General features: G+C 43.3%; 1 non-coding gene across 1 annotated transcript; it reads right to left on the bottom strand.

Moving 5' to 3' along the window:
• Positions 1-15,047: 15,047 nt before the first annotated feature.
• Positions 15,048-15,154, bottom strand: LOC116081226. Its single transcript, XR_004114751.1, has one exon. It is a non-coding gene; the product is annotated as a U6 spliceosomal RNA (small nuclear RNA).
• Positions 15,155-23,517: the final 8,363 nt, after the last annotated feature.

The following is a 23,517-nucleotide window of genomic DNA, read 5'->3' as shown; positions in this document are numbered from 1 at the left end:
CTTCCAACACATACCCTGGATCTCTCGATTCTTACTCTTGTCTTCAAGGTTAATTCATCTCAGATTCCAACAAAGATTTCATCCAGCCCTCTCTGAAAGAACCAGGAACTTGGGGCTGGGGAAATGGTTCAGTGGGTGAAGTACTTGCCATGCAGGTGTGAAGGCTGAAGTTTGGACACCTGGAGTCCACCTGAAAGCTCCGGAGAACTTGGGAATCAGAGACAGGGAATCCCCTGCCCAACTGGACTAACTGGAATTGGTAACTGCTGGGTTCAATGAGAGATCCTGCCTCAAGAAATAAAATGAGGCACAATCCAGAAAGCCTGTGTTAACTTCAGGTCTCCATACATAGGTTTGCATATGTGTTTAAAAATCTACATATGTCACAGGTCCACAGATATGCAAGTGTACACTCACACATACCACACACCCACACATAGAAAACATTCTTTATTCTTTTGTTAAACCACTGTCATTAGAGTTGCTGCATGTCTGTGTCCCCAGTAAACCCAAAGTTCAGTGGTCACAAGTTGAATTCTATGCATCTTTGTGCTCATTTTATCCTAAGCAATGCCTGCTATAGAACCTTTAATAAATGGAAGGAGGGCATCAAATTGTAAGCAAAGTCTGATTGCACACTCTTAAGCCAGGTGAGACAGGGAACTTTTCAATGAAGACACCATCAGCCTTTAACATCACCTCTTTAACACAAGTTAAAGAGAATGGGATTTCAGGCTCCATAAGAAAAACATCTAAGGCTACAGGAAACCTTGGTCCAGTGATGTCTGCCAGCATAGGCTATTCCTGTATCATTGCCCAAAGCTAAGAATGGAAAGAAACCCAAATATGCATTAGTCAGCTTTTTGTTACTGTGATATTTACTTTTGCAAGGCAATTTATGAAGAGAAAAGCTTTGTTCTTCTGCTCACGTTTGGAGGTTTCCTTTGCTGATTGGGTAGGCCTCTTGCTCTGGTGCCTTAGCACAGTTGTCAGGAATCTGAGGCGGGGGAAGCCAGTTCACCCCATAGACAGCAAGCAAAGGGGAGTGGAAGGAGGCGGGGCCCCTTATCACCTTCAAGGGTCCCAGTGACTGGAATTATTCCCATAAAGTCCAGCGTCAAAGCTTCCACCACCTCCCCAGGAGCACCAAGCTGAGAATCAACCTTTGGAGCCAGGTACTTGCAAGCAGTGCTTCAATAAACAGCACTTATAAATTTCTTGAAAATAAGAGAAGCAAGAAAACGCTAATAAGAAAAGTCCAGACACTCGACTGGATATGGAGGAAGCTGGTCTCTTGCCAGCTTCTGAGTTCAAATCCTTCCCTGGTGGACAAAGGCCGAGGGGGAAGGGTGACTGCCTTGCTCTTTCCTGTTGTTTGTAGAACTATTTTCAGGTCATAGAAAAAAATGGGACTGGGGAAAGTTTCTGTGCAGCGGGCTTCTATTATGAGCCGCCAGCCACCCCCAGCTCATACCAACACATGGTGTGCTTGTGGCTTTAAATTCTACCCGTCTCTGCTGGTGGTGCCTTTACTGCGTGCCTCCAGGGAAGTGATTATTGCAAATGTGCATGATTTTATCCACAATATACAGTATCGTGTGAAGCTCGCTTTTTTTGCCTTCAGCCTTTTCTTTCTTACAATTTATTTTAATACGTTTGGAGTTATTATCCCAAACATTAGCCAGCTGGCCCGCTGGGGTCTCCTTTGCTGGATTCTGGGTCTCTCTTTTTCTAATCCTCTCTTCATGGATTATCCACTCTAATGTTTCTTGGCTGTGGCAGGGGTTTGGCTATTACTACCTGTTGATTGGAAATTCTCTGTGTCCTGTGTAGGTGGCTCTAATTGTTAGGTAATGAACACCTTATTTGAGTCAGCTGAGGTCAGAGTTAAAGTCATGAGATTTGCTTTCTGATTTCCACAAGCTTTGCCTGTTTGCCTTTCTTTCTTTCTTCCTTTCTTTCTTTCTTTCTTTCTTTCTTTCTTTCTTTCTTTCTTTCTTTCTTCCTTCCTTCCTTCCTCTCTTTCTTTCTTTTTTCTTTCTTCCTTTTTTCCTTTCTTTCTTTCTTTCTTTCTTTCTTTCTTTCTTTCTTTCTTTCTTTCTTTCTTTCTCTGAGCTCAATTCAGCTGGTTTGAAAGCAGGCTCTAAGAAAAAAAAAAGAAAAGAAAGAAACAAAACAAAACAAATAAATAAATGAAAGAAAAAAAAACCAAAAATCAAGCAAGCTGGATGCTGAGGTACAGCAAGGCTAGACCGCAGGTGGGCAAGGCTAGACCGCAGGTGGGCACCATTCACTCCAGCAGACCTTCAGTAGCCTTGCCGTGGGTCTCCTTGAATAGCCTGGGGTGGGGGAGTCTGTACTTCTGTTGTCAAGGAAAGATGAGGAGAAAAAGCAGGCTGTCTGGATCTCCATCAACAGAACTCCAGCATGTACAAGGTCAGCTGCCTCAGAGACTCACTCGGGATGGCTCTCCCCATCAGGAAGCTAGAGCAAGGGATGGTACAGTTCAGCAGAGCTAGGGACAGTTCAGCAGAGCCAGGGACAGTTCAGCAGAGCTAGGGACAGTTCAGCAGAGCAAGGGACGGGACAGTTCAACAGAACCCATGCTCTCAGATGCTTTGCATGGGAGCCATGACAGTGATAAACTGGAGAGCCCAAGATGAACTGCATTTCCTAGCAGCCATGTCAGTTCAGGAGCTAACTCCTATTTAGTCCATGTCTATGTTGAAGAGAACATTTATCCAAATGTAGCCACAGGTCACATTGAAGACAATTACTTTCACTTGAAAATACATTAAAAAAAATAAAAAAAAGATCAGAGAAGGAGGGCCAGAGAAATGGCTAAGGGGTCAAGAGCATTGACTGCTCTTCCAGAGGTCTTGAGTTTGATTCCCAGCAACTACATGGAGGCTCACAACCATCTGTAATGGGTGCTGTTTGATGCCCTCTTCTGTCATGTAAACATACATGCAAATAGAGTGCTCCTATACTTATGTAAATAAATCTAGAAAGAAAGAAAGAAAGAAAGAAAGAAAGGAAGAAAGAAAGAGAAACAAAGGGGGAGGAAGGGAAGGAAGGAAGGAAGAAAGAGTGGGGGAAGGAGGGAGGGGGAGGGGAAGAAGGAAGGAAGGAAGAAAGAAAGAGAGAGGGGAGGGAGGTAGGGAGGGAGGAAGGAAAGAAGGAAGGAAGGAAGGAAGAAGGAAGAAAGGAAGGAAGAAAGAAAGAGAGAGGGGAGGGAGGGAAGAAAGGAAGGAAGGAAGGACCAGAAGAGGGGAAGTCAAGGAACCTTGAATTTGTCTATAGCTGCACTTCGGAAATGTTAAGGCTGTGGAAATGCTTCCTCATAGGATACTGTTAACTACATCTGTTGATCTTTAGAGCCTGACATGCTGCCTTGCACTCAGGAGGTAATTTATAAAGAAACGATGAAGGGACAACAGGCCAGGTGAGGAAGACCATGGTATGTGCTCACTACAGAAGTCTGGAGCTGCAAAAACAAGAAGGAAGTTACTGGGCGGCCCTGAGCAGTAACATCTGCTGAGGGCCTATAGAGTTAAGTCTGCCAGCATCCTCCAGAAACCCCATGTGGCTTCCTGTGCACAGAGCTCTGATCTCACTGTACAGTCCACACTGTGACCAGCCTTCTCTTATGTGCTCTATCTTGCCTGTAGAGACAGGATCTCTATGAAACCTAGGCCGCTCTAGAACCCTGATCTTTACTCTTTGTCATCCTGAGTGCTGGGATTACAGCCTTGTGCCACCACATCAGGCTCTCTGTCTTGCCTTAATTCACACTCCACTTGCAGCCCTTAGACAGATCCAAACTGAGGGAAATGACATTTTTAATGGCTTGGAACTATTATCTGTCAGACACACCACTGTGTCTGTGTTGTCTAGTGTTAAGATCATGGCTGTTATTAGTTATATGTTCAAACCAGATACTGTCTTACTCTGAGCCATTATTTTTCTTTTTTAAAAGTAGCATCATATATTAAATTTATATTTTATTAGTACAGGAATTATACAATGTTTTCAGTATGAAATATTATATACAAACCAGAATTGGTTCAGTATTTAAGCTTACCTATACAAATGAGACAAATAGCTTCCTTGATAACAAACAAAACAAAATTTAACACCATTTTATTATTTTGTATGTATGAGATATATCTGCATATGTCTCTGTATCATGTCTGTGCAGTGCCAATGGAAACCGCAGAGAGTGTTGTGTCTCCTGGGATTTATGACACACATGGTTGTGAGCCACCATGCAGGGTGCTGGGAATTGGACCTCAGTCCTCCAAAAGAGTAGCAAATGCTTTTAACCACCAAGGCATGTTCCAGATCCCTTTTAACACTACTTTTTTAAAAGAAGAATTAAACTTTATTCAAAGTTCTGGATTTTTTTTTCTATTGTGTTTGGACCATCTTGAACCAAGTCTTTTGTCAACCCTCCCCACTGAGTGATGCTTCTGGAACTTGCCAAAATTTGTCTGCCAGTAACTAAGATGCCTGAAATCACTCGAGATGCTGAGATTCTCCTGACTTTGTGTCTTCCCTGGAGTTCTCCATGTTTAGCCCTAGCCACCTGTCTAATGGCTTTTGAAACTTTTCTAGAGTTAAGACGCTAACATTAAAAACTTGAAGATATGTTTAAGTAAGAATATTTTGTTTTTAATTTCCTTGAGATGTGTCCCTTTTTCTAATAAGATGTGTTTTTAATAAAAAAAAAATGTGTTGTGTGAGGGTGGTGTTCATGTGTGCATGGGATGGTGGTACATGGTAAGAATAAGTGCCATGTGAGGCTAAGTACTTACAGAGTGCAGTGAGGCTAAGTACTTACAGAGTACAGTGAGGCTAAGTACTTACAGAGTGCAGTGAGGCTAAGTACTTACAGAGTGCAGTGAGGCTAAGTACTTACAGACTGCAGTGAGGCTAAGTACTTACAGACTGCAGTGAGGCTAAGTACTTACAGAGTACAGTGAGGCTAAGTACTTACAGAGTACAGTGAGGCTAAGTACTTACAGAGTGCAGTGAGGCTAAGTACTTACAGAGTACAGTGAGGCTAAGTACTTACAGAGTACAGTGAGGCTAAGTACTTACAGAGTGCAGCAAAGGTTGTCAGATACCCTTGGAACGGGAGCCATGGATGTTTGTGCGCCTCACAACGTGGGTACTAGACCCTGAACTCAAGACCCTCTGCAAGAGCAGGATGTGTGCTAAGCTCCTAAGACGTGTCTCCAGGCCTCAGATTTGACTTTTAAAAGTAACACAGCATACTGATGTATGTAATAAAACTGAACTACATGATGTGTAATAATGATACATAAATCATTCTTTTGGGGGGTGTATTTTGATATAGAGTACCATATTTCCCAGGCTGGCCTTGAACTGCTTATCTTTCTACTTCTACCTACAATGTACTGGGTTTACTGGTGTGAGTCAACATGTCTGGCTTATTCTTCTTTTTGTTTTTCTCCTCCTGCTCCCCACCTCTCTTCCCTGAAGACTGAACACCTGCTTTACCACACAGTTACATCTCAAACATCTCCTCATATTATTTAATATTTTTGGACAATGATAGGATATACTTTGTATTGTAAGTGACAGGGGCCTGGTGATGTAGCTCAGGTGGTAGAGTGCCTGCCTAGTGTGACTGAGGCCCGGGGTTTGGCTCCCAGGACCATCTAAACTGGATCTATTAGTATACTTTTATAGCTCTAGCACTAGGGAGGTGGAGGCAGGAAGGTCAGAAGTTTAAGGTAACCCTTGGCTGTATATTGGGTTCTAAGGCCTGGATAAAGGAGACCCTGAAGTAAGAGAAGCATCCTTGGGGCTTGTGGGGCAAGCTCTTACTAATTTGCCTATACTTTAATTTCAAGTTCGTTGGCACAGTTACATTTTGTAAAAGTCCTTTCTCTCTAGAATCTCATAGATATTGACTAGAAAGTTGGACATAGGAAGAGAGAAAGATGGCCGCTCTGGAGTGTGCCACTCTTAGGAAAGGTCCACAATGGCTCCTACATCTGTCGTCCATGCTGTCAGACCTGATTGTATTATCCAAACTTCACTTTGATCCGTTATTAATAGGAACATGTGTCTCCCACTCTTCTGGGACCCTCTGTGCTATTCTGGGTTCACTTATGTAGCCCCAGGGGACAGCAGAGGCCTTGCATGGTAGTCACCCTGTTTTAATGGATTTTCTAAGAATCAGCAGGAGAACAAATAGGCCTTTACTTTAGCAGCTTAACATTATTTTTTAAGAATTTATTTATTCATGTAATTTATGCATAAGTACTCTGTGTTCATGCTCACCAGAAGAGGAAATCAGCTTCTAGTGCAGATGGCTGTGAGCCACCATGTGGTTGCTGGGAATTGAATTCAGGACCTCTGGAAGAGCAGTCAGATGCTCTTAATCCCTGAGTCATCTCTCCAGCACCCTCAACATTATTTTTAAAAGTCAACACACTTGAAATTTGCAGTAATTTGAGTTAATGATCTGATAAAGTGTTTAATATTTGCTTTTCTGAGTAGTTTCTCCTTTCCTGTACATAAATAATTTAAAAATTGAATATGCCCATGTTAATATCTTTCTGAAGTCCTCAACCTTCATTTCTGGTATCCCTATAGCCAAAGGTGGAGGCAGCAAGATCCAAAGTTCAAGGTCACCCTCACCTACGCAGGGAGTCGTGGGCCACCATGGGCTACCATGGGCTACCATGGGCTACCATGGGCTACTTGAGATGTTGTACTGGTGGGGGTGGATGTTAGGGAAAGAGACTTTTGGAAACGAATATCGATCTCTGTCTTAGATAGAGAACTTGGCCATCAGCTGTGACAGAAGAACCCAAGGCCCAAAGTCCTAGAGTCACTCACCCTCAAGGAGGCAAACTCATGAGGGAAAGTTTAAAGAGAGCAATATATAACACAGGATGCAATAAAAAAAAAAGTGTAAAGAGTGTCACTTCCAAAGTGCCCAGGTGAAGGCAGCTTAAACAATTCCTCCCTCTGAAAACTGCTCAGGTGAACAGCTTGTCAGAGGTGGCTCAAGCATACATATTGCCTACAGTTTTAGTCCCAAGATTTTTTTTTTTAATGTGTGAACCACTCCTTTAGGACAAGACCCTCCCTCACACTGTTGATGTCCATGCTGATCAACATCATCCACTGTGACACCCTCAAACAATACTGACAACAACCCATGATAACCAAGGCCTCTGTTGTTCACGGTTCATGGTGCAGACATCACTTGAGTGTGAGGTGGCCACAGAAGCGTTAGCAAAAGCAGCATTAATCATACAAGCTGAGTTTGTGGAGAGTTGATCACTGCACAGTCTGTGAACTCTAACAGGAAAAATAAAAACTGAGAATGCGTTTTTAAAACATTTAATGTGACCTGGCTGCATTCCCTCCATACTGCAATGTGACTTCCAAATTGAGAGAGGGGGTCAGTTTCCCATGGTAGCTGTGTGTGTGTGTGTGTGTGTGTGTGTATACACTCTAGTACACATGCACACATGTATACCCTACACATGTGCATACTGTGACATAAGACATAATGCTCTCCCACTCTACCTCTGCTTTATTGAGTTATGTAGAGATGCATGACTGCCTTAGTGAAATTGGATACTTACTGATCCCATAACCAGATGCCCACCAAGCATAATGCCAAAGAAAAACGCTGGCACCTTGTTCTTTTGGAGAGGTGACTGGATTTGATGATTCTGTGACAAGCTGGTTTGAGTCGGGGTGAAGTCACAGCTCATAAGCCCTCTGAACCTAGTGGACCGGACAGAAGCTATTAAACACAAACAGGCAGAACCTGCAACCCTGAATGTCTGTGCCATGGGTGCACAAGGTACCCCTCTTTGTAGTCAAGCATCTTTAAGGGAATGAGAGCACGAAGTCTTGATATGAAGAGAAAAGGAGGAGTGTTTAAGTCATTACTACTAGAGATGTTAGTAGGAAAGGAAGAAGGGATGAAGAACTAAGGAATAAGCCAAAAGGTCACAGGAGAAACCAGCAAACAGCACACTCCAAAAAGTGACATAGCATGCCTTCGAGTAAGAGGGGAGCGTGGGGGATCAGCCTTCAAGAACAGTGAAATTGTGTTGCAGCCCCAGGCCATTTGCCCCTGCATCTCCTTAGCACTGTTGACTGTGCTCTTTGATTTATTCCCAGAAGGGCAGGGAAAGGAAAGACCACTGTAGTATAAGTCAGCCCATCCTCCATACCCTTGGGTTCTCCATCTACAGATAAAAACTACAACATACTGAAAATATCTGTGGGCAAGATTGTCTGAACTGAACATGTATGAACTTTTCATGTTATCGCTTTTTAAATAATTCAATTATGACCACACAATGAATTTGCATTATGTTAGGTATTATTGGTAACCCAGAGATGACCTGAAATATATGGGAAGATGTATATGAGTTATTCATTATTTCTTCTTATGCCATTTTACATTAAGGAATTGAGCATCTGTCAGTTTAGATATTCCAGAGGAGGTTCCAGGAATTAAGGCAATACCACCATGAAAGGACTGGGTTCACCAATGCAGTAAACCAGCCACATGGCATCCACCTTACATCTGCCCAAAAGGTGACTGTGTAAAGTCATCAGCCATGAACACCAGTCCTGAAGTTAAACTTGAACATTATGCTGAATCTGGGGCCCTAGTTGGGAAAGGATCCTCTCTTCTTCATGGGTATAGAAAAGTTGTCTTTGGATCTTGGTCCTTAAGGGCTTTTGCTTCAATCCACTGATGATAGAAGAGCCTCCAGCCTCGACTCTAACTGCTACCCACAAGGCCTGTTCCCACTCTCACCCTTTGGGACCCAGGCCTTCCCCCTGCCCTGTATGCTGAGCAGCCAGAATGACACTGGGGACAATACTAACTCTTCCATACAGCCCATGCACTCCCTGTTGCAGCTTCACCCGACTCTCTTGCCTGAAACCCCTTAACCTCCTGACAGGGAGGTCTGTTTTGCCAGGTGAAAAAAAACGCATCAGAGGTTCTATGGACTAACGAAGTGGCTGCAGGTTGAACACCCGGACCCGGATGAAAAGGGCATTTGCGCTAAATTACAGTGGAGGCCTCAAATTTGCATTTATCCATTCTCTTCCTGTCGAGGTCCCTACACAGTAAAGAAATGATTTTGCTTTTGTCCATAACATTTTAGCGTGAACATTTAGACCTTTCTGAGGGGCATGGTGACAGCGTGGAGGGGTTAAATCCTGCGTGCTTGTCTGAGAGCCCATTACGTAACTGCCTTTCCTGTGGGGCCTTTTTCATAGCGGGATGACTCAGACCCGCAGAAACCCACAGTGGGGGGATCTCACTTAGGACAATTATATTGAATCATATGCCTTCCCCCAAACAATTCGCTCTGTGGGGAAGACCCAACTTGTGCCTGGCATCCTTTCACACAGCCTTATTTTATGTTCTTTGCCTCAGTGGGAGAGGAAATGGATGATCAGTGTTGTGCCGGGGGAAAAAGCTATCTACTCCAGCTCCACAGGCTTAGTTAGACACACCATACGAAGGCAGCCAAGGGAGTTTTTCTTTGTAAAAGTAGGAAGGCTGCTTGGAGTTTGTATATTGATACACAGTGGTTAGAAAGTAAATAAACTGGGATGGGTAAGGTGAATTAAGTGTGGGGCAGAGGCTTCAGCCCCGGCTTAAGGGGGGGGGGCACTCAGAAGGAGCAGAAATGAGGCGTGGGCAAACACTGTTGTCAAGCCTCCACATGCAACGAAGGTGGTGGCAATTGCTGTGTAGCTTGTGACCAGAAATTAATTGATGTACATGCAACATTCACTTAATTTGCCTAATTACAATTTGTTCACACCCGCACCACGGGGCTTTGTTACAAATGATTCTCCAGCTCAGTCCACTGGGTGGAGGGTAGAAGTGTCATTCTGAAGTGGTTTGTGGGAGAAATTTGCATATAACATCTTCCCCACCAAATTATTAATTGGTTCCCGGGGAGGTCTTCGTTTCTGAGGTTCTGCTTAATTGCTATTCACATCAAGGTTAAATATCTGCCCCTGGTAAGTGGAGGTACCTGCTAACTGACTGCATGCCTGCCTGTCAGCATCGTGTTTACATTCACAGCTAGAGAGTTCATGTCAACACATCTTTTCCATGAAAACAACAGAGGATGTTGTTGATCACCAAGGCTGGGTGTAGACTACAAAGAGTGGGGGAGGGGGCTTGGGGGGTAGCTGGAGTGTCCCCTGCCTGGCAAAGTATCAAGAATGGGATCGATTGCCTACTGAGATGGAGTGAACACTCAGCCTTAGAGGGCCTGAGTCCATTTCCCTGTGCCATTGTGAACAGTGCTTTTACCAGGGATTTTTGTTCCGGCTTGCAGGATAGCATGGAAGTTATAGCTTCCTTTCTGTAACTTTGACAGGCATCCGGTCCTGCTCTTTTTTAGAGAGGGCTGAGGATGGCAGCATGGGGGGGAAAGGAGGGCGATGTGGGGGAGGGGGTGCTCTCCTTCTCTTCCTCACTCCCACAACCCTACTTTGTAATTCAAATAAGCCTTTCTTTAAAAACAAGGGGGCAGCCTTAAATCTTCTAAGGCAGTTAAGCAAATTTTTCATTTTATGAGCGAGGATAATCCTTTCAACATCTTCAGAAATAAGTTTACAAGCCCACATGCCTGGTGCGCCATGGAAGCTGTGTGACAAATAGGGACACAGAGTGTCCTCCAGGCAATCTGTGTGACACTGCAGTAAATCCTCTGACGTTGGCAGGTCTGCCAGTGTGGGAAGCGAACAAGATCAATTCTCTTCTGGCCTCACAAAGTCTACTTCACTGCTGATGACGGCTAAAGCAGAGAAAAAGCTTAATGAAGTAGCTGCTGTAAGCTGACAGGAGTATTGGAAAGGAATAGAGGGAAAAGGAAAACATTACACATCAAACTGGCAGAGCAGAAGACAAAGTGATTGTTAGTGAACACAAAAAGAGCACATGGCTGAGCGTTCTCTCTGACCAGCAGCAACAGCAGAGTTAGTAAACTGCAAACTCTGCATGGTGGTCTACGAAGTGCTTAGAAACCAATCTATACCACGGAAGAGGGTGTCCACTTTGAAAGTGTAGGCCAGCTTTCTGGGAAAAAAAGGTCAGCTATGATGAAAGAAAATGTTCACATTTAAGCTGGGGGTGGGGTTTGGGGTGGGCAGCAAAGTAATGAGAAGTGGACTTCAAGCAGGGCCTGAGGGAAGATCCCTTTTAGCCTCTTAGCCGCTCCTCTGCTCGCTAGTTACTAGGGTTTTGCTGTGTTTCTTATTTTAAGTGTGTGTACGTGTGTACGAGTGTACGTGCGCGCACGCGTGTGTGTGTATGTGTGTGTGTGTGTGTGTGTGTGTGTGTGTTGGGGGGGTGACGTGTTCATGGGAGCCACAAGTCAATATAAGGTGTCTTCCTCAATTACTCTCCACCGTATTTTTCGAGGTAGGGCTTCTCACTGAACTGGCTAGATTGTCTAGCTACAGGATTTCTCCCAAGTCCACCTCCCCACCCCCTCACACCGCAGCACTAGGATGATAGACACCACCACAGCATCTGGATATTTTTCTCTGGGTGCTGAGGATAGAACTTGAGGCCTCCTGATTGGATGGTGAGCGCTGATGGAGAGCTGTTTTCCCAGCCTGCAGCTGCACTCCCACGCAGCATCCTTCTACTGGTCACCACAGCTGCACTCTCTATTCTTGCTTTAGGATTTCCTTCTGCTTGTTCATACAAATGTGCATGAAAAATGGCCCACGGTTGAAGAGGAAAATTTGTGCAAAGCGAAGAAACAGGATGTATTGCAGTTTTGACTGGTGTTATGACTGGTGTGTTCATAGAAATAGCTGAGCAATCAATCAGACAGAAGAAAAGTGACAAGGACATTCTCCTTCTGACTTTAAGAGGTCAAGCTGTTTGGAAAAATAAAAAAATATCACTAAAAATAAAAAAATATCACTGAGAAATACACCATTTACTTAGGGAGACTCTGCCTCTACCATTTAGCTGAGGCAAAAGCTGCATGCTTTACAGCTCCCGAGTGTGCCGTACATGTGGCAGTTATCACCCACATGAGCTCCACTGAAAACTGAACACAGAAAACTGCCACTATCTTGAGTTTGCCTGAGAAATAGGAGATGTCACTTCATCTCCAAAGAAAGCGGAGGAAGACTCTATTGCTCAGGAAGAGTGACTGAGCTCTGATGACACCATAAAGAACCACACAGCTCACACTCTTTTAGACCTGACTAAAATAAGAAACCATATCAATGGGCATGGATGCATTTGGCTCCTGTGCTGACCATACCAAAGCAAGGGGAGTAGGGACAGAGCATGCTGTGTTAGCAAGTGGGAAACTGTCTGGTGGTGCATAGAATATCAGGGTTCTCTAGCCTGCTCTATACCAAAACCTCAAATTAAGTTTAAAAAAAAAACACCCTTTATTATCCCACCAACATGACTCAGCATGCTGGCTCCAAATGCGATAAAGTCCTTTTATGGGGAAATATTTTTTTCAGTTTGGTGACAGCTTGTGACTGCTTTCCTGTTGGGCCACAGGCCACAGGATGGAGCACACAGGGCACTTCAAGTTTCCCAAAGGTGAGTGTGAGGAGTGTGGGGGCTTGACTGAAGGAATTTATTTGCCCTGATCCTTCTTCCATGGGCACTTTCAGAGATTACACCAAAGATGGCAGATGAGAAGCTACCAGAAGGGACAAAGTGGGTGGGGGAGGCGAGGTGAACAGAATGGATTATGAATTTGAAAATTGCCAATTATCTTGTATCATACAGTCCAGAGCCCTGGCACAATGATCAGCCATGATCCAGATTTTTCAGCTTAAATGCTTTACATTCAAGCAAGCAAATTAACCATAAAATGGGGGAAGGGGGAACACAAAATATCCCAAGAAAGAATAAACTGCAGATAATAAGCTCCAATCTGGTGTTGAATGCAGCCCAAGATACCAATTGTTTTAAGTCACGACAAAGACAGCTGAATGCTCGTCTTGTGGATGCGGAGCGAGGATGATTGCTTGCCATGAGTATCTTCTCTCACAAATAACAGTTTTTTCGCTCTTAATTTTCTGCTAAATTGGAAGCTAACTGCTTCCCACATTGTCATCTGAACACCTGCAGCTGTGCTGGATCTCCGCGCACCATTTCTTTTAGGTAAAACAGCACTCCACTTCCTTCAGCTCCTCATTATACTGAGGTCTTCTTTTCACTACGCTAAGGCACTAATGATTCAGGCAGGCTGGTCAGTCATTAAGTGACAAGCAAATGATACCGTGTGCAATGCGTGAGTAATCGGTCTGAACAAATGAAATCACAGACTTGCCTTTCCCATCATTCACTTCACAAACAGTAGCAATGTGGTGCACAGCAGGTAGCTCCGTTAAAACCAGCCTTGTAAAACAAATTTCCCGCTGCCTGTGGAAGGGAACAGCGATGTGCTGGATGCCTCAGCCTCCTGGATGGTGCCCAGAGAAGTTAAGGATGTCTGGGGGGAGGGAGAAGCTGGGAGGGAGAGCCTTGGGACATACATTAGAGTAATTAAGGGTTTCGTGTCTTATTGGTATGGTTTTTCATTTGTATGGATCTCAGAAATGACTGTTGGATTAGCAAACCAAAACATCCAGCATGCATCGTCAGGAGGGAGCTGTTAAGAGACTGAAGTTAAGTTCCTAAATAAATGTTCTAAATTTGGAGTCCCAAAGACGTCACTGATGTCAGATGGATTGCTGGGAAGCTGGTGATGCAAATCCCAGCCATAGCAACTCCACAGCCATTATTTTCACAGCAGATCCCCTTTTGATTCATCTGCTGTGCTGAGAACAGGGCGAACTAGAAGCTAACGGGGACTGGGCTTGTGCTAGAACTTAAAGTACAGAAAGATAGCTCTGGAAAGAGGAAAACAAGATGGGCTGACTCAAACCTCGTTGCTATCCCTGTCTTTCCTCTTCCATTGTCTGGCCAGTAGACCTTGAGCTATGGTTGCCAGCACAAGGAGGGGCTGTTTCTTCTAGGGACTGGACTCCTACTGGGCTTTGCTCACAGTTTCTCCTCCATCCTGCCTGATGGAGCGCACCACATTGTTGGGATCTAAACCGTGTTCTTAATGGACAGTCTGTGCCATGTGACTGACATCAGCTCCTTTCTGCCAACAGAGGGGAAAATGGAGTCTGTAGGCAGGGCTTAGTTTTCCCTTCCCCAGGCATCCCAGTTTTGGTTTCAGAGGTACTCATCCGGAGCTTGTTGGCTACTGATGAAAGTTCCCAGAAGATGGCCTAAGTAAGTGGCTTAACTGGAGCCTGCACACTGTGCATTTACTGCACATTTTGGGCAGCATTAAGGCAGGCAGGTACCCAGGAGGCCAGCACTGCAACCCACCACTGGATTTGCATTCTGGCCTCCCAGACATACACAGAATAAACTAGTATCTGCAGCCTCCTCTGTTCCCTGTCACACTGGATACACTCAATTACCCATAATATGCACCCCTGACCTGAACCCCAAACTTGGCCTGCTCCCACATCTGAAACAGTTTCAGCACTAACATGACACTGAATGTGGAACGTTCTAGACTAACCTTGTCGTGACATATCACAATATTTATATGTCATACACTATCTCCTTTCCCAAATTCCCCTCCAAAAAAATAAAAATAAAATAAAATAAAACAACAAAAACAAAAACAAACCCCTGTTCCCTCCCCCTCCCCCCGTCTCCCTGCTCACCACCTCACCCTCTATTGCTTATGGCCCTGGCATTCCCCTACACTGGGGCATAGAACCTTCACAGGGCCAAGGGCCTCTTCTCCCATTGATGACCGAATTGGCCATCCTCTACTATACACATGCTGCTGGAGCCATTAGTCCCACCATGTGTACACTTTAGTTGATGGTTTATGGGAGCTCTGAGGGTACTAGTTAGTTCATATTGTAGTACATCCTGGGACTGCAAACCCTTCAGCTCCTTGGGTCCTTTCTCTAACTCCTTCATTGGGGACCCTGTACTCAGTCCAAAAAATATGGAACGCGTCACGAATTTGCGTGTCATCCTTGTGCAGGCACTACACTAATCTTCTCTGTATCGTTCCAATTTTAGTATATGTGCTGCTGAAGCAAGCACAACACTGACCTTTTTACAGTGGGACTTTAGTTTGCTTTGATCTGATTTGTAACCAGGCCCTGGCCCTTCTTTTTGGAGTAAGAAACATATAGAGTTTAATTTTTATTTTACAGGAGCCCACAGTTAAAGGACTTTGACATTTTAGAAAGACTTTGGGATTTTAGAGAGAATTTAGACATTTTAAAGGGACTTGGAACTTTGAAAGAGATTGGATGTTTTAAAGAGATTGAACCTTTAAAGTGTTCAGATTTTTAAAGACAGTGGGACTTTAAAAGTTATGATGATTTTTTTAAAAAAGGTTTATTTATTTGTTTTATGTATATGAGTACAGTGTAACTATCTTCAGATACCAGAAGAGGGCATCAAATCCCATTACAGATGGTTGTGAGCTACCATGTGGTTGCTGAGAATTGAACTCAGGACCTTTGGGAAGAGCAGTCAGCGCTCTTAACCACTAAGCCATCTCTCCAGCCCAAAAGTTGTGATGTTTTATATTGTGGTATTAATATTAATATGAGATCTTGGGAATAAACAAGAAAATAAAGGTTATAGTTTAACAGTAACATGCTTATGTGTCAAGTGGACAAGAGGTCAATCATGCTGGTTAGTTTTTATGTCACCCTGACACATGCTGGAGTCATTTGGTAAGAGGGAACCTCAACTGATAAAATGACCTTGTCTGATTGGCCTGTGATCATATTCTTGAGTAAAGATTGACGTAAGTGGATCTGTACTAGAGGAGGCAGAGACACCCCTGGGTGAGTGGTTCTGGACGTTATAACAAAACACGCTGAATAAGCCAGGATGAGCGGGCCACTGGGTGAGCGAGCCACTGGGTAGTGCTCATTCATCGCCTCTATTTTCAGCTCCTGTCTTTAGGTTCCCACCTTGCCTTGAGCTCCTGCCCTGACTTCCTTTGATGATGAACTGTGATACAGAATATTAAGCCAAAATAAACCTAAGTTCCTTTTGGCCATGGTGTTTTATCACAGCAACAGAAAAGTAAGGCAAGGCCATACTAGTCTGCAGGATGCCTTGTCCTCTCAAATGTTTTAAAGAATAGAAATCTTATGAATGAACAATAAAGTGATCATTGCAGAGAAGGATCTCCTGCAAAGGATGAGGTTCCACTTCTTCAGTCCCATTCCATTTGTGCTCCTGTGTAAGTCTGTCAAGGACCTCAAAGCTGTTCTTGACTTGTAAAAAAAAAAAAGTATTGATTTTAAGTTATCAAGTATTTATTATTAAATGCATGCTCACTGTAAATATACCAAAGAGTATACAAAATTCTCTAAATTATCTTGTCCTTCTGTTTGCCTGCTTTGGGAGAACTACAGGTAGGAATGCAGGCTGTGTAATTGTAGATATTCCCTAGGCTCACACCAGTATAGTTGGGGGAACCATTGGTAGGAATGCAGGCTGTGTAATTGTAGATATTCCCTAGGCTTACACCAACAGGTGGAATTGCAGCTTGTACCCTGTTCTGTCACAGACCCAGTGGGTGTATTTTTCAATGTCAGCACTTGCAGAAACATCTCCTTTAACACTTATATATAGATTATTTTGCTCCATAGATGCATTTTCATTATTTAGCCAGTCTTCCACTGAAAGAAGGTTGTTTAGATTCTCAACCTTCTGAAAATAAAACTGTGGGGAAAATCTCTTCATGTGCATTTTCACTTATGTGACTATAATTATAAGGAGACTCCTAAAACCATGGCTACTGTATGGTTTAGTCCTTCCCAATCTGGTAGTTAATTTTTTCCCCATATGTAACTTCACAAAACTAAAAAATAATAGCTGGAAAATCTTTTCATATTCTAAAAATGTGCATTTCTTTGTCTCTGACTATTTGCTCTCTTAATACATTTATTTATTTTACTCCTATATTAATGTTTTCTTTGCACCTGTGTAAATGACATGTTTAGGGGAAGCCAGGAGAGGGCAGCAGATATCCTAGAACGGGAATTATAGGTTTTCAGCCACCATGAGATGCTAGGAATGGGACCCTGGTCCTCTGCAAGGGCAGAGCAGCCACTGCTCCAGCCCTGTGTGTCTTCTTTTGATAAGGGTCATACGTACTTCCTCTATGATTTGTAAAAGCACCCTTTAAACGATAGTTAACCAATTTGCTTCCCAAGTACCTGTTGTACTTTTGGCTCTTTTGTGTGTGTTAGCATTCTGGCTAACAGTGTGTGTGCAGTGATTTTTCTCCCTAAAGAAATTTTTAATATTTATGTAACTTAGTAACTCTTATTTTTAATACTTTTTTTTTCATTTTGCTTATGAACCTAGCTTTTAGAGGCTGAGCCTTCTCTCTAGCCCTTTAATTACTTTTGGAGTCCCCTTAGGTTTGGTAAGTCCTCTGCTCTCTGTATAAAGATATTCATGCCTGTTCTATCTGGAATGATAGTTCAGAAGGGTGTGAGGGATTTAATATGGTCAGCCATTGGCCCAGCACAGTTTCTGGCCTTACTAAACCATGGTCAAAGCTTGTTTTGAAGCATTGCTGCTTTAATCAAGAGGTCTGGGTGCTAAATGTCAATACTACACATTATTCATACATCCCTCCATTGAAATGTCAACAATCTAAATTTAGCATACTCAAGATGTTTTAAGCTTGTCTCAGTATTCTTATTCAAGATTCTGCTTCCGTACTTGATATTGCTGGTGTGGGTTGACTTCTGGGATCAAGAGTAAAACACAGTCCATGGGAGCATGTTCAGGATGCTGGAATGCAAGAAGCTCTAAACATCTGAACATCTCTCTTTTCAACTTACTTGCAATGGGCATGTAATTTAACCATCACATGGCTGCTTACACTCTCAGCTCCACTTTATCAGAATACCTTATGATTCTTGCTTCAGTTTCTGATAGTATTCACATTGTTCTTTCAAAATTGGAAGCAATATAAATTTCAAAGGCATATGTGACCAATGAGTTTGGTGTGGGGATTGTGGCTCCAATTGTCCTATGACGAGGAGAAGGTTTTGCTGGGGAAAAGGCTGAGTAGACTGTTATGGCCTTTAAATGAGAGAGGTAGAGGAAGGGAAAGGAGGAGGGAAATGATTTTGCACATAAATCTTACTTATCTATAGGATTTTATGTCATTCAAACATTAAATTTCAGTAACACTGTACATGAGATTTACAGATGACTAGCAATCAGGAGAATCAAGCAAAATCCAAGGAAACTTGGACCTTTAAAAAAAAACAAATGCAAATTGTCTTAAGACTGTGAATATGGTTTATCAGACTATGAGCACTGATAAAGTAGCATATCTAGGATTCAAGAAAGATCTTGTATTGCTCCTTAGTTCTCTGCACTAGGGTATTATTTTATTCAAAGGATTGGGCCTGCAATTGTCCCAGAAACAGTTTAGTCTGAGCTTTTTAGAACCTGCTTTTCCCCATAGAAAACTGGAACTGCCTCATCTGTTGTGCTCAGAGATTAAGGACCAGAAATGAAATAAGTACTTTAATCTTTGCTTCAAAGAACCCTAGTAGAAGTTATCATACAGAAAAGGAAAGACATCAGAGGTTTTACAGAATATGTAAGAATAGCAACAGTATTTCCCCTCAAACTTGACTATGATCAGAATCTCCTGTTGGACCAGCCCTACCTCCAGTTTCTGATTGACAGGGCTGTGTGGGGCCTGATAATGTGCATTTCAGTTCCCAGGTGCACTGATGTGGCTGGTCCAGGGACATCATGGATATTCTTATTTAAGAAGTGCATATGGCAGGGCTTGAACATCCTCTAGGCTTAAGAGTTCTCCTGATCATTCCAATACAGATGATATTGCAGAGTCTTTCCCTATATGGATGTGTCTGATGTCACCTGACCTTTCCTCCCATACTGCTACTAGTGGATCCTCTGTCTCTCTCACATCTTTGGTACGTTTTATTAATGGAGATAAGATTCTGTACAGGGCTACATAGGAAACAATGGCAAAAGGAAGAAACATTTTGTGGGTACACTGATCAAAATAATTGGAAACCTAAGGGAGAGTTGGGTTCTTGTGGATTGTTTACAACAACAACAACAACAACAACAACAAGACAAAAACCCAAAACCAACCAAACAACCAAACAAACAGAAAAACAACAACAAAAAAACCAAAACAAAATAAAACAAAACAAAAAACCAAAATCAACCAACCAAACAAACAGAAAAACAAAAACAACAAATATATATAAAATGGGCTAGAGCTTGATTTGTTGCAAAAGTGAATCCTTCTTAATATTATAATGAAGGAGGAATTCCAGAAACCTCAACCAAATAACACTGTGTAAATCTATTTACACAGTGGTGATTGTCAGTTCACTTCCAGAAACCCAATAATCTCTTAGCAAAAGCCCCTTTAATAGAATTGCAAAAATGAGTGTCAAGGGTAGGCTAGGCATTTGTTATGTTTGAAATTTCATGTAAACCCAAGATGTGTTTGTCCATTATCATGAATGCTGTCGGAGGCTGGAGACACCCTCTAACACACTGACTCACTTCCTGGCAGCCTGTGACATGAGAAGGACTTGGCTTTCCTCTCACCCATCCACCCACCCGCAACTTCTCTGGCACCATTGCTTGCCTCTGGGGTAATAGTCACTTGATGCTGCCAAAAAGAAATCTGGGCTTTTTCTGATCTGTCTTTGTCTTCCAAATTTCTTCTGAGACGAGGTAGAAGCTGTTCTCATGGAAAAAGGAAAGCAGAACAAGACAGAAAGAGAAGAAGAGCATTCCTAGATTAATTCTGTAGCACCAACATCTCATTCATTGCATACTTCTTTAGATGTTCACAGAATGCTTTACTATGTCTGCCGTACATCGCCCCTGCTCTCCATCTACACACAAGTGAGGACATAAGCTCTCCTGTGCTTTATCAAGAAGACAGAGAGTGACAACCAAGAAGGCTGGAGACCACCTCACAAGGAAAAGACGCAAGGATGCCCTGGTAGAAGCAATGAGGGCAGGAGGTGTCTTATTTCCTGCACTGATGCAGCTAGTTGTGCAAAGATCCTGGCTCAATTAAGTTCTCTCACTTCATTCATGAGACCCTCATTCGTTGCCCAAGTGAAATGAGCTCCTCACATAGCTTTATTCGAATGTAAAGTAGCTGAAAACCAGAGACATTCACTTCAGGGATGGGAATTCTTCCGTCTAACTGCTTGCAGCCTGGGTGTATCTTCTGGGATGTTAACACAAGGTGATTTGTTGCACTCTGTGGCACAACCCAGGTCGGTCCCTCCTAACAGTGGCCAGCCATGTTTGCTGAGGTCCGTGGCACAACCCAGGTCGGTCCCTCCTAACAGTGGCCAGCCATGTTTACTGAGGGTGTCGTCTTTCCTGCTTCTTCTGTGAGGGCCTTTTTGTTTCTTACAAACTTTACTGTCACCTACTTGATGGTCTGAGGGGTGGGAATGGGAAGTACATTGGGCAAAGTGCACACCCTCTGGTTTTAGTATTTGCTGGTTGCAGTCTGCATAGAACAGTCCTGAAGTCAAACACTATCTGGTGCCAGTTGGAGACCTGGCACTGTAGACTGTCCTATTATGCAGAGAAGCCTGGCCATACTCTGTCTGGCCTTCCTCACTGGTAATTTAACTGACAATAGCTACAAAGCCATTACTGACTCTGCTAGTGGAGAAATCAGCCAGAGTTTCTCTCAATCCCTTCTGTTTTCTCTCCCCTCTGCTGTGATACTGGGCTGACAGCCAGGGAGTCTCCTTTTGAACTAGGTACTGGAAGCCATTTAGAAGCCATCCTGTCAGGGAGTCCACATCTGACAGAACCCACTGGGCATATCTTCTGGAAACCCCTCTGCTACTGTCCTGGAAGTACCTAGGCTGCCTGCTAATTTATGACCTATTACCTTCTCTCCGGTAGTGCCTCAGTTCCTGTTTGGGATGTGCACCCAGACTTCTCTGCTTGGTAACTCAGGCCTTATATCCAGAGGACTGTAGCATTATCTCTTGTACCATAATACATATCACCACAGGCTTCCACGCCCCTTGACAAAACCTGGAGCTGACCCTGAAATCAAGTGCCATTTATAATACCAACAGGCATCTAGACCCTGCAAAGCTTTCCTAAGACAAATATATGATACATATAACTGAAAACAGTAAGAATTTAGCAGAAATCCTCCAGCAAAAGAGGAAAAGAACAATCTGTAGACATCGGGGCCATCATCTCCAAGACAAGATTAAAAAAAGGAAGGATTTTAACAGCTAAGAAACACTTGAGAAAACTGTAACCTCACCAGGAACCAGAGAAATGCAAATAAAGCTTAATCTTCAAATTTGCAGCTATGAAACATTGACAGGAGTCAGGGATGGATATCATCATATTCTGATGGAGAGAATGTCAATCACTCATCTCCTCTGCAGATAGAGCAACAACAGCCAGGGATGTTAGCAGAACTGACGAAGTTTCCCCTTTAGGGTTAAATCCTAGGAAAAATATCTCTGTGAGACATAATTTACAGAAGTTATATGAGTAAACATCACAGGCTGTGCTGGCTAGTGTTTGTCAACACAAACTAGAGTCATTTTGGAAGAGCAAACATCAATGGAGAAAATGGCCCTACCAGATTGGCTTGTGGACAAACCTGGGGTGCCTATTCTCGATGAATGTGAAATGTCCCAGCTCACTGTGGGTGGTTCCACCCCGTGGCTGGTGGTCCTGGGCACGATAAGAAAGAAGGTTGAGCAAGCCATGGTAAGCATGCCAATAAGCTCACTTCTCCATGGCTTCTGCTTCAGTTCCTGCCTCCAGACACCTGCCTTGAGTTTCCACTGCTTTTCCTCAGCACTGAGTGACTGAGAGTTGCAAGCTGAAATAAAGCCTTTCTTTTGGTCTCTGTGTTTTGTTACAGTAATGGAGACTCTAAGACACAAGCAAACTTGGAAGTTCTTTTTTCCTGGATCTTGAACATCTTCCCTGCATCATTTGCATAAGGTATGGAAATGGTGCCAAAATAGACATGCTGGGCACATGGGGGACCTTGGATTGACAATCCTCTCTGTCTGGATGGGGTCAATTGTCAGTGTTCAGATTCTTCCAGAATGCTCACTTTGTCCCATTCTCCTTTAAACGCCGTAGAGGATGAAACAAAGGGAGATGCCCCCCATGGCTTTAAGTCAAACCCTTAATTTTATTTGAATATAGTTTTTTTGTCATCTAATTACTGCCATTTTTTTCTTTTCTTCCTTTCTTTTTTTTTTCTGAGCTTCCAGATTGCTGGGTAATTTTTGTATCTATGCACATGAGACTAAGAGCCCATGAAGATGCAGCTACATAATTAAGGTCAGAAAGAAGACTCCACTTTGCAGCCATCTTCTCAGTCCAGAATGACAGCTTCCACCATTGAGTCACATGCTGCTAGCTTCCTATCCTGCACTGTGTGCCGCTGGCTACCAGCTTCTCACTTGGAACAATTTCTCTTTAATACCTGCTACATGCCCTTGAGTCTCTGGAATCTACTAGCAGCTTTTCCCTGGATGAAATGTTAAGAAGAAACAGTAGTCTGGTGAGACCACTTAGGGAGGAAAGTTTTCTCTTCTACAGATATTTCCTTGAGAGTTCTGGTAGGGTCTATAATTAGAATCAATTTGAATTTGGGAAGACCCAGTGACTTCACCAGAGTACCTTTTGATCAGCTCCTTGACCTTGATGGTTAAACTCCTTCAAGAGATGGAGCCACAGCCTTGGTGGGTTGTGAGTCAGTTGGTATTTAGGACACAAGTGACAGACCCAAACTAAAGAATTGGAGTTAAGTTTGAGTCAGAGACTATTTATGAAAATGGACTCACAGCAGAAGAGATCACAAGCTGGTGGCCTTCCAAACTTAGACCTCCACAAGTAAGCTGGAGAAGGGTTTCCTAAGGCTAGAGGAAGCCATGTTAAAGTAGCTAATGGAAGTCATGGTGAAGACATGGGACAGAGAGGAATTACTATCTTAAGTCATTCTCCTTCCCTCAGTGCTCTTGTGGTGCTTCCTATGGGACAGATCCAAGTGGATCCAGAGAACTTGGGAGCACCTTCCTATGGCACCGAACCAGGCTGAGCATGAGGGACAATGAACTCCTTTATATGAACCCATTTCAAACATGCTTGGGTTCTACATGTGTAACAGTCTCCAGGGATACAACACCGCAGAACTTGTCCCAAGGGCAGCTTGTCCTCCTTGTTGGCAGGTAGGGAAGTCAGTTTTCTTAGGCAATTTACACAACATTTGATGATGAGTCCTAAGTCAGTGTACTAGTGAGGTTGTGCAATCAACTGGCTCAACACAAGGCTTTGGGTGTATAAATACAGGTGACTCATCGGACGAAGAGGTGACAGGGTGTATGGCAACTTGGAAT

This window comes from Mastomys coucha, unplaced genomic scaffold, assembly GCF_008632895.1.
Source record: "Mastomys coucha isolate ucsf_1 unplaced genomic scaffold, UCSF_Mcou_1 pScaffold6, whole genome shotgun sequence".
In the NCBI taxonomy this organism is placed as follows: Eukaryota; Metazoa; Chordata; class Mammalia; order Rodentia; family Muridae; genus Mastomys; species Mastomys coucha.
This window is presented reverse-complemented; position numbering and strand designations above follow the sequence as displayed.